Here is a 10,910-nt window from a genome sequence, read left to right as displayed (position 1 = left end):
GGGGAGTATCACTAGGTTCCTAAATGAAATTTGTATACCTTGTTAAAAAAAAAAAAAGTCCCAGTTGCTTCACTTCTGATCCAGGCTAATGGCCTGGAATAAGCAGTGGAAGATGGTCCAAGTAATTGGGCTCCTGCACACACGTGGGAGACCTGGAGGAAGCTCCTATATCCTGGCTTCTGCATGGCCCAGTCCTGGCCATTGCAGCCTTTTGGGGAGTGAACTACTGGATGGAGGACCTCTCTTTTTCTGTCTCTCCCTTTCTCTCTCTGTAACTCTGCCTTTCTTTTTTAATTTTTGAAAATTTTATTTAAGTTATACAAGTTTCATACACACAGATTTAGAAATGTAATGATATTCCCCCTCCACCCTCCGTCCCGCCCACACTCCCACCCTTCTTCCTCCTCACTCTCACAGCCCCACTTTTAATTTTTACAAAGATCTTTATAAAGGTCTATTTTCAGCTTATTTAATGATTTAATGTATAGTTAATCCTACACTAAGTAAAAGAGTTTAACAAATAGTATGAAGAAAAAAAACTGTTCCTTAATGGAAGAGACAAGGTGTAAACAATTGTCAAATCTCAAAACATCCATTTCACTCCAATACATTACATTTTAGGTACTCTATTAGTTACCTCAGATCAGGGAAAACATGATATCTGTCTTTTTGGGACTGGCTTATTTCACTAAGTACAATGGTTTCCAGTTGTGTCTATCTTGTTGCAAAAGACAGCATTTCATTTTTTTTTACAGCAGAAAATAGCACTCTGTAGTGTATATATATCATAATTTCTTTGTCCAGTCAATAGTTGATGGACATATCTTAGTTATTGTGAATTGTGCTGCAATGAACATGGGGGTACAGATAACTTTCATGTGCTGATTTCTTTTGGTTTGGGTAAATTCCCAGGAGTGGGATGGCTGAGTCATGTGGTAGGTCTATATTCAGATTTCTGATGTATCTCCAATCTTTCCTTTTCTTTTTTTTTAGAAAACTTTTATTCAATAAATATAAATTTAGAAAGTACAACTTTTGGATTATAGCAGTTTTTCCCCCTATAACCTCTCTCCCACCTGCAAACCATACCATCTCCTACTCCCTCTCCCATCCCATTCTTCATTAAGGTTCATTTTTTTTTTTTTTGACAGACAGAGTGGACAGTGAGATAGAGAGACAGAGAGAAAGGTCTTCCTTTGCCATTGGTTCACCCTCCAGTGGCCGCCGCAGCCGGCGCGCTGCGGCTGGCGCACCGTGCTGATCCGATGGCAGGAGCCAGGTACTTATCCTGGTCTCCCATGGGGTGCAGGGCCCAAGTACTTGGGCCATCCTCCACTGCACTCCCTGGCCACAGCAGAGAGCTGACCTGGAAGAGGGGCAACTGGGACAGAATCCGTTGCCCCGACCAGGACTAGAACCCCATGTGCCGGCGCCGCAAGGTGGAGGATTAGCCTATTGAGCCACGGCACCAGCAAGGTTCATTTTTAATTATCTTTATATACAGCAGATCAACTTAGTATATACTAAGTAAAGATCTCAACAGATTGCACCCACACAGACACACAAAAAATAAAGTACTATTTGAATACTAGTTTTACCATTAATTCTCATAGTACAACACTTTAAGGACAGAGATCCTACGTGGGGAGTAAGTGCACAGTGACTCTTGTTGTTGATTTAACAATTGACACTCTTATTTATGATGTCAGTAATCACTCGAGGCTCTTGTCATGAGCTGCCAAGGCTATGGAAGCCTCTTGAGTTCACAAACTCCGACCTTGTTTAGACAAGGCTGTAATCAAAGTGGAAGTTCTCTCCTCCCTTAAGAGAAAGGTACTCCTTCTTTGATGGCCCGTTCTTTCTGCTGGGATCTCACACACAGAGATCTTTCATTTAGGTCATTTTTTGCCAGTGTCTTGGCTTTCCATGCCTGAGAAACTCTCACAGGCTTTTTAGCCAGATCTGAATGCCTTAAGGGCTGATTCTGAGGCCAGAGTGCTGTTTAGGGCATTTGCCATTCTATGAGTCTGCTGTGTATCCCGCTTCCCATGTTGGGTCATTCTCTCCTTTTTAATTATATCCATTACTACTAGCAGACACTGGTCTTATTTATATGATCCTTTGACACTTAATCCTCTCATGATGGTCAATGATGAACTTAAACTGTCACTTTAACTAGTAAGATGACATTGGTACATGCCAACTTAACGGGATTTGGAGTCCCATGGCACGTTTCTAGCTATACCATTAGGACTAAGTCCGAGTGAGCGTGTGCCAAACTGTACATCTCCTCTCTCTCTTATTCCCACTTTTATTTTTAACAGGGATCAATTTTCAGTGAAATTTAAACACCTAAGAATAATTTTGTGTTAATTAAAGAGATCAACCATGATATTAAGTAGAAAAAGAAATTACTGAAAAGAATAAAATAGTAAGCTGATGCTCGACACATACTGTCTTTCACAGTGGCTGCACCAGTTTACCTCCCCACCATCAGTGGATTAGGGAACCTTTTCCCCCACATCCTTGCCAGCATTTGTTGTTTATTGATTTCTGTATGAGAGTCATTCTAAGTGGAGTGAGGTGAAACTTCATTGTGGTTTTGATTTACATTTCCCTGATGGCTAGTGATCCTGAGCATTTTCTCAAGTGTCTATTGGTCATTTGAATTTCCTCTTTTGAAAAATGCCTGTTCAAGTCCTTTGACAGAGAGAGACAGAGAGACATCTCCCATCCACTGGTTTATTTCCCAAATGCCTGCATCAGCCAGGACTTGCTCAGGCCATATCCAGGAGTAGGGAACTCAATGTCAATCTGCATCTCCCACGTGGTTGGCAGAGGCCCCATTACTTCAGCCATCACCCGTTACCCACCATGGTGCACATTGGTAGGAAGCTGGAGTGGAGAGCAGAGGTGGAGCCTGGTCTCAAACCCAGGCATTCCAGTATAGGATGCAGGCATCTCAAGTGGCAGCTTAATGACTGAACCAAGCCTCCACTCCAAATTTCATATTTCATATTTCAATGTCTATAGTATGAATGTATTTTACTCAGCTCAATAACTTGACTCAGCCAACAGTGATTGATTTCATGTCTGTGCAGAACCTGTGTAGGGCACCTTGGAAGATGCAAAGATAACCAGATACCCTCTTTGTCCTCCCTGTTGAGCACTCTATTGGCTTCCCAGGTGTTATTGATTAATTAAAATTTGGATTTATTGGTTGCTGGAAGTTCATATTACCTAAATTGTTGCTCTTCAACAGCTAAGTAGTTTAGCTTCACAATTTCACTTGTTGAAAGTGACATGACACAGCTTAACAAAACTAGGCCAGCCAGAGCTAAACTACCTAAGCAAGGCAATGGGAGGTACATTTAATTCTTGCCAACTCAGCAGCTTCTTGTTGCCTGGCAGGTGTCATGCACCACAGGCAAGGGCCTTTTAGAAGCAGCATCTAACTCCAGGAGAGAGACGTAGGAAATACTTTTAAACAAGTGGGCTTTTCTTGCCCCACAAATCACATTGTCAGAAATCTCCATAACTGATTTCAGTGTTCATTACAATTGACAGAGAATATTAAAATCCACCTCCTTGCTCTCCTATGCAAGTTTGAGAAGTTGAAAAGAAGACACATTGTCTACTTTAGAGATCCTGGAAACCAGCATTGGCCTGGGAACACACATCCTGTACGCTGTGGAGTGGAAAGTGGGACTCCAGCCTTCATAGTTCCAGCGCTGGGTTGTTTACGTCACTCCATGATGTAAGGGTGCACAGGGGTGAGTCTGGCATGGGTAGAGTGAATGCCATACTCAATGAAAGGCAAGATCATTTAGATAATCACTAGGCTGCTTCTTGTCTAGCAATCTTAGTGCCAAGGAATAAGTGAAAGAAAAGTAAAAAAGAGAAGAAAAAAGGAGGGAAGAAACCAAGGATGGGAAAAGCAGAAATGGCACCATACCAGTGTGTCAATGCAGAGAAGCAGGAAAAACCTTGAAGCACCTATAATTACATCTGCGGGCTCCCAAGAGTCATGATTTAAGTCTCACCTGGTAATAAAGTACCTTAGCAATAAGTGGAGACAACAGAAGGAAGGGAGGGGCTGCCTAAAAGATGTAAGACAAGTTGCTAAATATTAGCAGATAAAACACGGGTGACAAGTTTTAATACCATTCTAGAAACCAAACAATTTTGAGCAAGGCTTCCGGCTGGCTTCTCTCCCAGGGTAAACAGCTTGAGCTTTCATAGTCACTGGGATTTCCTAGGCAACAGGAGTGTAAACTTGAGAAAAGGCCAGCCCAGAATAGGGATTGACTGTGATCTGGGCCAATAAGGCTGTGAGTCTGCAGCAGTTCTTCCCAGACTGACCAATTAGCACTAAGAGGGTGGACCAGGAGATCTGAGGAAGACAGGTAAGAGGGAGGAGGCAAAAGGGCAGGGGAGGGGACCAGATTTCCCAGATGCAGGAGACAGCGTCCATAGTTTCAGTTCCAAACAACTGGAGGCAACAGGTTGACATTTAAGGTAAATCAGTGTTTTTTGTTGATTTGATCACCTTTGTTCTATTTTAGCCAGGAAAAGAAGATAATAGATGTTACTTTGTAAAAAGAGAACCTACAAGTTGATGAGAATTTTTGGACTGGAGAAGTCCACACTAGCCTGTCTGTTCTTAGAGGAAATAGTTTGGTTCTGAGAGAGGCTTTTATAATCTTTGCAGAGATGCTTGGTTCAAAAATACATCAGAATGAATGTCAGTAAATTAAATGTGAAGTGTTCGGGTGAGTTGCTGTCTCAATTCTGATGGTCATCGTAAAACTGAGCGTCAGTATCACCAAGCCACAAAACAGTGAGAAGACTGAGCTTTCATTCAGACGTTACCTTGTGTGATATTCAAAGCTTGTGCTGAGTCTGCTATTCCCTGCTGAACCAGCTACTTACAATCAGAATAATTATCAGAATCCAAACCAAGGTATACTGACATGGCTTGTTCAGAACTGTATCAAATACTTCATTTGATAAATCATGACTTGGGAAGGACCTTAGTACACGGCAACATCATCTACCCAGGTGCCAGATCCCAGGTCCTTTTCTCTAGACTGTAATTAACCCATATTAAGTAGATGGAATTATTTCCTGTTTTTGGAACTCTAATGTTTTCCTTAACTTCTTAACAACCACACAAATCCCCTTATTTTGCTATTGTGAATTTTAAATGTTTGAGATTTAAATTGTAGGCATTCACTTGTCTTTATGTTCTGATAGCTATTATCTAATAACAATGGAACTCACCAATTTTAATAGCAATCTAATAGCATCATGTGAAGTGCTGATGACATGGGGATAGGAAATGCCAGGGATAGAGCCCTTGCTCTAAAGGAGCTTTTAGTCTACTAGGGCAAGCAGTTCTGAACATAAACACAGTGCTCAGGAGGGTGCATGTATTGCAATAAAGATTTGGGAGTGAGAATTATAGAGATGGATATAGTTGATGTGCCATGGGACAATGTGAGAGTGAGAAGATAAATAAAGACTTGAAAGAGTAGCATTAAAGAAATGGGCAGAAAACAAGGAAGAAACAAAATAGGATAGAACCAAGAGGAAGGTGGAGAGACAGAATTTAGAGGCACAGACATTGAGAGAAAAGAGTTTCAAAAAGGAAGCACAATCAATAGGATTGACTCTTTGGAGAAGTAAACTAGACACTAAGAATTGCTGTTGAAGCTGGCAGTTGTGTTAGCAACAACTTACTGAGTTTATGTTCATTGGATGGCGAAGTGGAGATCCCTGCAGAGGACTGAAGTATGAATGAGTCGGGGAGAAAATGGAGACTGCTTCAAGTAATTTGACTTTGAAGAGTGACATCCCCAGGGATTCTAGGATTGAGAGACCACCATGGATTCAGAATCTAAAGGAAGAAGCTAATGGAAAGGAAAGAAACAGCATAAATGATGGCCAAGGGTTCGAGAGGGATTGGGTTCTATGTTGCAGGTGGAAGGGCTTCCTCAAATGGGAGGAAGTTCAGCAATACTTAGGGGGATGGGTGACAAAGTCAGGATGAGCTCAGCCAGATACTGAGCTTCACAGACTTGGAGGAGGGTGGAGTGAGTTCATTCACATCTGGTGGCTTTTTTTTTTTTTTCTGTGACTTTCAAGACAAGATGTGGAGGAGACCAGCAAATGTTTGAATTAGCCTTTAAGAAGACTGTGAGAAGAATCTGGTCAGCATTATGAAAAGTAAATTGAGTATTTCTGAAGATCCAGTGGGGGTTAAAGAATAAATGCAGTGTCCCCCATCCACCTTAACATGTGGGCTTGTTCAGCTGCACTTAACAGCTTGTCTTTCAGAAGAAGGGCTTGGCCAATTGGGCCAAGTTAGGCATTTATCAGTGAGGCTGTGGGAGTGAAAACAAGGGGTATCTGGTGAGGAGTGGTCAAAATGATGGGCATAGTGTGTAGAATGGATACCAGAGGAAATGGGTGGAGTGAACATGCAAGAGACTAGAGGTCGCACAGGGTTGCAATCAAGTTAGAATAATGACCTGAATTCTGCATAAACAGTCAATGTTGAATTTTGAATTTTCTGAGGAGACCAGCAGGTGGTGGCATCATGCATGTGAGGTTCTTTAGAACTCAGAATGTGGGGTAAGAAGTGCTTCCATTTAAGAAGACTGTAGGAGAAGTATAGCACCTTATACAGAATCAGACCAGGCAGAACAAAGACATTTTAACCTGTGTCTTGGCAGCAAATGGGTGTCAGATAAGAGTTAACGATGGATAATTTGCAAAAAGCTAAGGGATATAGGTTGGGTCAGGGATGCTGAGATCCCCATCCTGCCACAGAAAAGAGGGGGGACTTCCCAGAGTCATGAAGGAGCAAGAAGGGGAGGAGTGACCAGACCTCAACAAGAGCCCTGCTGTAGGGAGGGAGGGCTGCCTTTGGTGAGTGCTTGCGGTGGCTGAAAAAACTGCAGCTTGCAGAGAGGAAACCAGGCAAATAGATAGCCAAACCTCCTGCTCCTCCTGCCCTCTGCTCTCCTTCTATTGGTGGAACCAACTGGAAGCCAGGGGGCCAGGAAATCCGGTCCGTGCCGTTCCGGAGGTCAACCTCTTGCGACACGGCTCGGGGGGTGGAGAGTGGATTGGGAGAGGAATCTGGATAGTCCACACTCAGCCCAATGTGAAGGTAGTTGTTGAGAAGCCCATAAGACAAGAAGATTTACAATGGAATAAGGAGCCAACGAAAGTCCAAGTGGCTCTGCGGGGAAGGTCCCATGAGGGCCAACCTCTCACCATGACTTACACTGGTGATGAGGCGTGCAGGAGCAAGGACAGGGGTGTTTAGTCCACAGAGTAACACTCTTGGCTTCAACTGTTGTTTAATTGCGTTAATTTATGAGTTTAGTACGGCTTTACCCGACCGAATTTCCCTTGTAATATTTTGCCTTTTTATTCTCATCTCGGACACTTTTGTATAAAAGAAAAATTTCCAGGTTCGGAAGAGCAGTCTTCTGTGTTTCAGAAACAGGCTTGGCAGTTGGGTGGAGACAGCATTACAAGGCAGCAAACTGAAGAAAGGGTCACACGTCACCTTCCCTTGGTTGTCCTAATCTCATGAGTGTTGATCTGTGTGCGACAGGCTTGCAGGAGATTCTCCCACACATGGCTGGCCACCACTCCATGGCCACACAGTATCTTGTCCCCACCACCCCCCAGTCTGAGTACTGCTCCTCCCTAGTCTGAACATTGTCCCATCCCCACCCCATTTTACATCTCATCATCTGAAGTCAAACAGAAATAAAGTTTCCCACATTCTGCAAACCGTATAGTGCAACCTGACAGAGCAGGGCCGTGCCTGTGGACCGAAGATGCCCACACTTTCTTTGCAGGCTCTGCCTTGTACGTGTCACACATGGGCTCTCCACACAGAGGCAGGTGAAGGCAAAGCTTCCCAGTAACTAACAACCCATAGTAGGAATAATGGACGTTGTTGGATTTGATAGTTAAGAAGCTTGTTCCCATTTTTATGTATGAGTGCTCTGTGGCAACTACAGGGGCTCCTTGCTTACAAAGAATTCTTTTCCCCTAAAATGGTATGGGTAATTTACAAAGGTTCCCTGGGGAAATGGTGTGTGTAAAAGATTATGTGTGTGCTCAGAATCTTGGTTTGCTACTTAAATATAAACTTGAGTGCAACCTTCTGGGAATCGCATCACAGGGGCTGATTTATCTGGGAAGATCTCTTTCTTCTTGTCTTTTACCCCACTGGATTTTCTGCTGCCTGGAGTGTGGGTGCAATGACTGGAGCTGCTATGGTTATTAGGTACATTTAGGCATCTTTGGGGATAAAAGCCATGGTAGGATAGAACTTGAACTGCCTTAACATGAGAGAAAAGGCAAACCTCTATAATTTTCCAAGACAATGACTTGTTTCTGTCTTCAGGAGTTGATATATGGACAATTTATAACTGATGGAGGTGGGAGGGCGGGTACAGTGGGAAGAATCACCAGGTTCCTACAGGTGTAATTATGAAATGTGTGAAGTTTGTATTCCTTAAATAAAAGATTTTTTGGGGAAAAAAGTAACTGATAAACCAACCTACCCTGATGCTGGCACCGTGACACTGGATTTCTAGCCACTAACATTTCTCAGTTTTCTGAAATATCTGTGGAGAGCACTTAGGGAGCACATAATTGGCTGTATTTCTAAGTGGCTACAGAATAAAAATTAGGTAGACACATGACTCCACAAGAAGCATTGGAAGTGACTGCAGGAATCGTTACTCAGTAAGTGGTTTTTGGTGAGTAGTAGCTACCAAAGGGTAAATGTGGCTCTCCCTGCATCTAAGAGAGTGACGGGAGGCCTTGTCCTTGCGGTGGGTTTGAAATCCCTTCTAGGCTTCATAACTCCTGAAAAACAGACTGTTTAGAAGTTGGCAGCAACTTCCCATTAGATGTCAGCCTGTGCCCACTAGATGTCAGGAACACGCACCCCAGCTTCCACTGAAATACTGAAAAATGTCTCCAGAGATAGGTAAATGTCTCCTGAGGGCCAAAATTGTACCTGGTTGGGAGCCACTGCTCTGTCACATCACTGGGAGAGGGAGCAGGTGCTTGCAAAGTCAGTGCTGAGAACAGTTGTAGCTGAGCTGAGCTCAGGTGGGTCCGATGAGCTAAGTCTCACGATGGCAGCATCGTGCCAAGGACTCGGCTGCACGGAACGTTGCTCCCCACCTGCCTGCGCGTGAAGACAGACAGGGGGCTATCACTAGTGATTCGTTTCTTGGTCACCTGCTAGGCTGTTTGCAGTACCTGGTGCTTTGTTTTGAGTGTGTCACTCCAAACTTCGTATTAAGACCTAATTCTGGCCGGCACTGTGGCTCAATAGGCTAATCCTCCACCTGCGGCGCTGGCACACCGGGTTCTAGTCCCGGTCGGGACGCCGGATTCTGTCCCGGTTGCCCCTCTTCCAGGCCAGCTCTCTGCTGTGGCCCAGGAGTGCAGTGGAGGATGGGCCAAGTGCTTGGGCCCTGCACCCCATGGGAGACCAGGAGAAGCACCTGGCTCCTGGTTTCGGATCAGCGCGATGCACTGGCTGCAGCCTGCCGGCCGCGGCGGCCATTGGAGGGTGAACCAACGGCAAAAAGGAAGACCTTTCTCTCTGTCTCGCTCTCTCACTGTCCACTCTGCCTGTAAATAAAATAAAATAAAAAATTAAAAAAAGACCTAATCCTTGTACCTGGTTGGGAGCCACTGAGATATGGACAGGTGTGGTCTGTAGGAGAGTAGGTTGTGGGAGTTCCTCCGTGTGAATGAGATTAGGCCATCCAAAAGGAGGCCTCCACAGCGCTCACCTCTTCTTGCCCTTCCGTCTCGTTCACCATGCGAGGGCGCTGTGTTTCCCTCGTCCGGAGGGTGCAGTCTTTAAGAATCTGGAAGCAGGGAGAGCAACCCTTACCCAACACCAAGCATGCTCGTGCTTTGAACTTGGAATTCCCAGCCTCCAGTGTTGTGAGAAAGACATTTCTATTCTTTTTAAATTACCCAGGTTGTGAAAGTTTATTACAGCAGCATGAGTGAGCTAAGACTCCAGGGATCCATTATTTATTTTAGAGGGGTACTTTTAAAAATATTTATTTTATTTATTTGAAAAGTAGAGTGACAGAAAGAGATGGGGCAGGGGAGAGCGAGGGAGAGGTCTTCCATTTGCTGGTTTACTTCCCAAATGACTGCAATGGCTGGGGCGTGGGCAGGCTGAAGCCAGGAGCCAGGAACTCTATCCAGGTCTCCATGTGAGTGGCAGGGGCCCAAGAATTTGGGCCACCATCTGCTGGTTTCTCAGGTGCTTTAGCAGGGGGCTGAGTGAGAAGTGGAGTGGCCAGGACTCAAACTAGTGCTCTGATATGGGATGCTGGCATTGTGAGTGATGGCTTAACCCATTGTGCACAACGCTGGCTCCAAAAAGGATACTTTTTAACCTGAAACGTCCTGAGAAACTATGGATATTTTCCATTTGCCCTGTGGCAGTAACAGATAAAAGTCAGTGCAGATGGCCTAAATGTCCCCAGCCATATCTTTCAAACATGGTCTGTTGTAGCTTTCTCTCATTTGAAAATGACATTTCAAGTAGTAAAAGGTCTGCCGAGTCTAAAGCAAAATTTCTGCCTTGCATCCAGCTCCCCAGTAGAGAGAAAGAGCGTGAAAATCACATCATGTCCCTATTTTAAAAGGCAATTTTCTTCACAACTGGAGTTCCATTAGTGGTGTAGCTAGCGGCTCTGCCCCAACAGGGCGTGGAGGAGGACTGGGCGTGTGTGTCCGGAGTTGCCTTTTTCAGGCACACTGCTTTTACCCAGCAGTCAGCTTCGCGCCTGGTGGTCCACCCTGCAGCAGGGGGCCTCTGCATGGGAAACATGATT

The 10,910-nt window shown here is 44.5% G+C and overlaps 1 protein-coding gene across 1 annotated transcript in view; it reads left to right on the top strand.

The window, feature by feature from the left end:
- Positions 1-4,387: 4,387 nt before the first annotated feature.
- The window catches only part of CAPSL (calcyphosine like), a 31,663-nt gene continuing 25,140 nt past the window's right edge, over positions 4,388-10,910 (top strand). The window contains exon 1 of the mRNA XM_008262119.5: positions 4,388-4,518. The gene's annotated coding sequence lies outside the window, so the exon portion shown is untranslated. The remainder of the gene's footprint in view (positions 4,519-10,910) is intronic.

This window comes from Oryctolagus cuniculus, chromosome 14, assembly GCF_051225735.1.
Source record: "Oryctolagus cuniculus isolate XC-2025 breed Fujian yellow rabbit chromosome 14, ASM5122573v1, whole genome shotgun sequence".
NCBI classification, from domain to species: domain Eukaryota; kingdom Metazoa; phylum Chordata; class Mammalia; order Lagomorpha; family Leporidae; genus Oryctolagus; species Oryctolagus cuniculus.
This window is presented reverse-complemented; position numbering and strand designations above follow the sequence as displayed.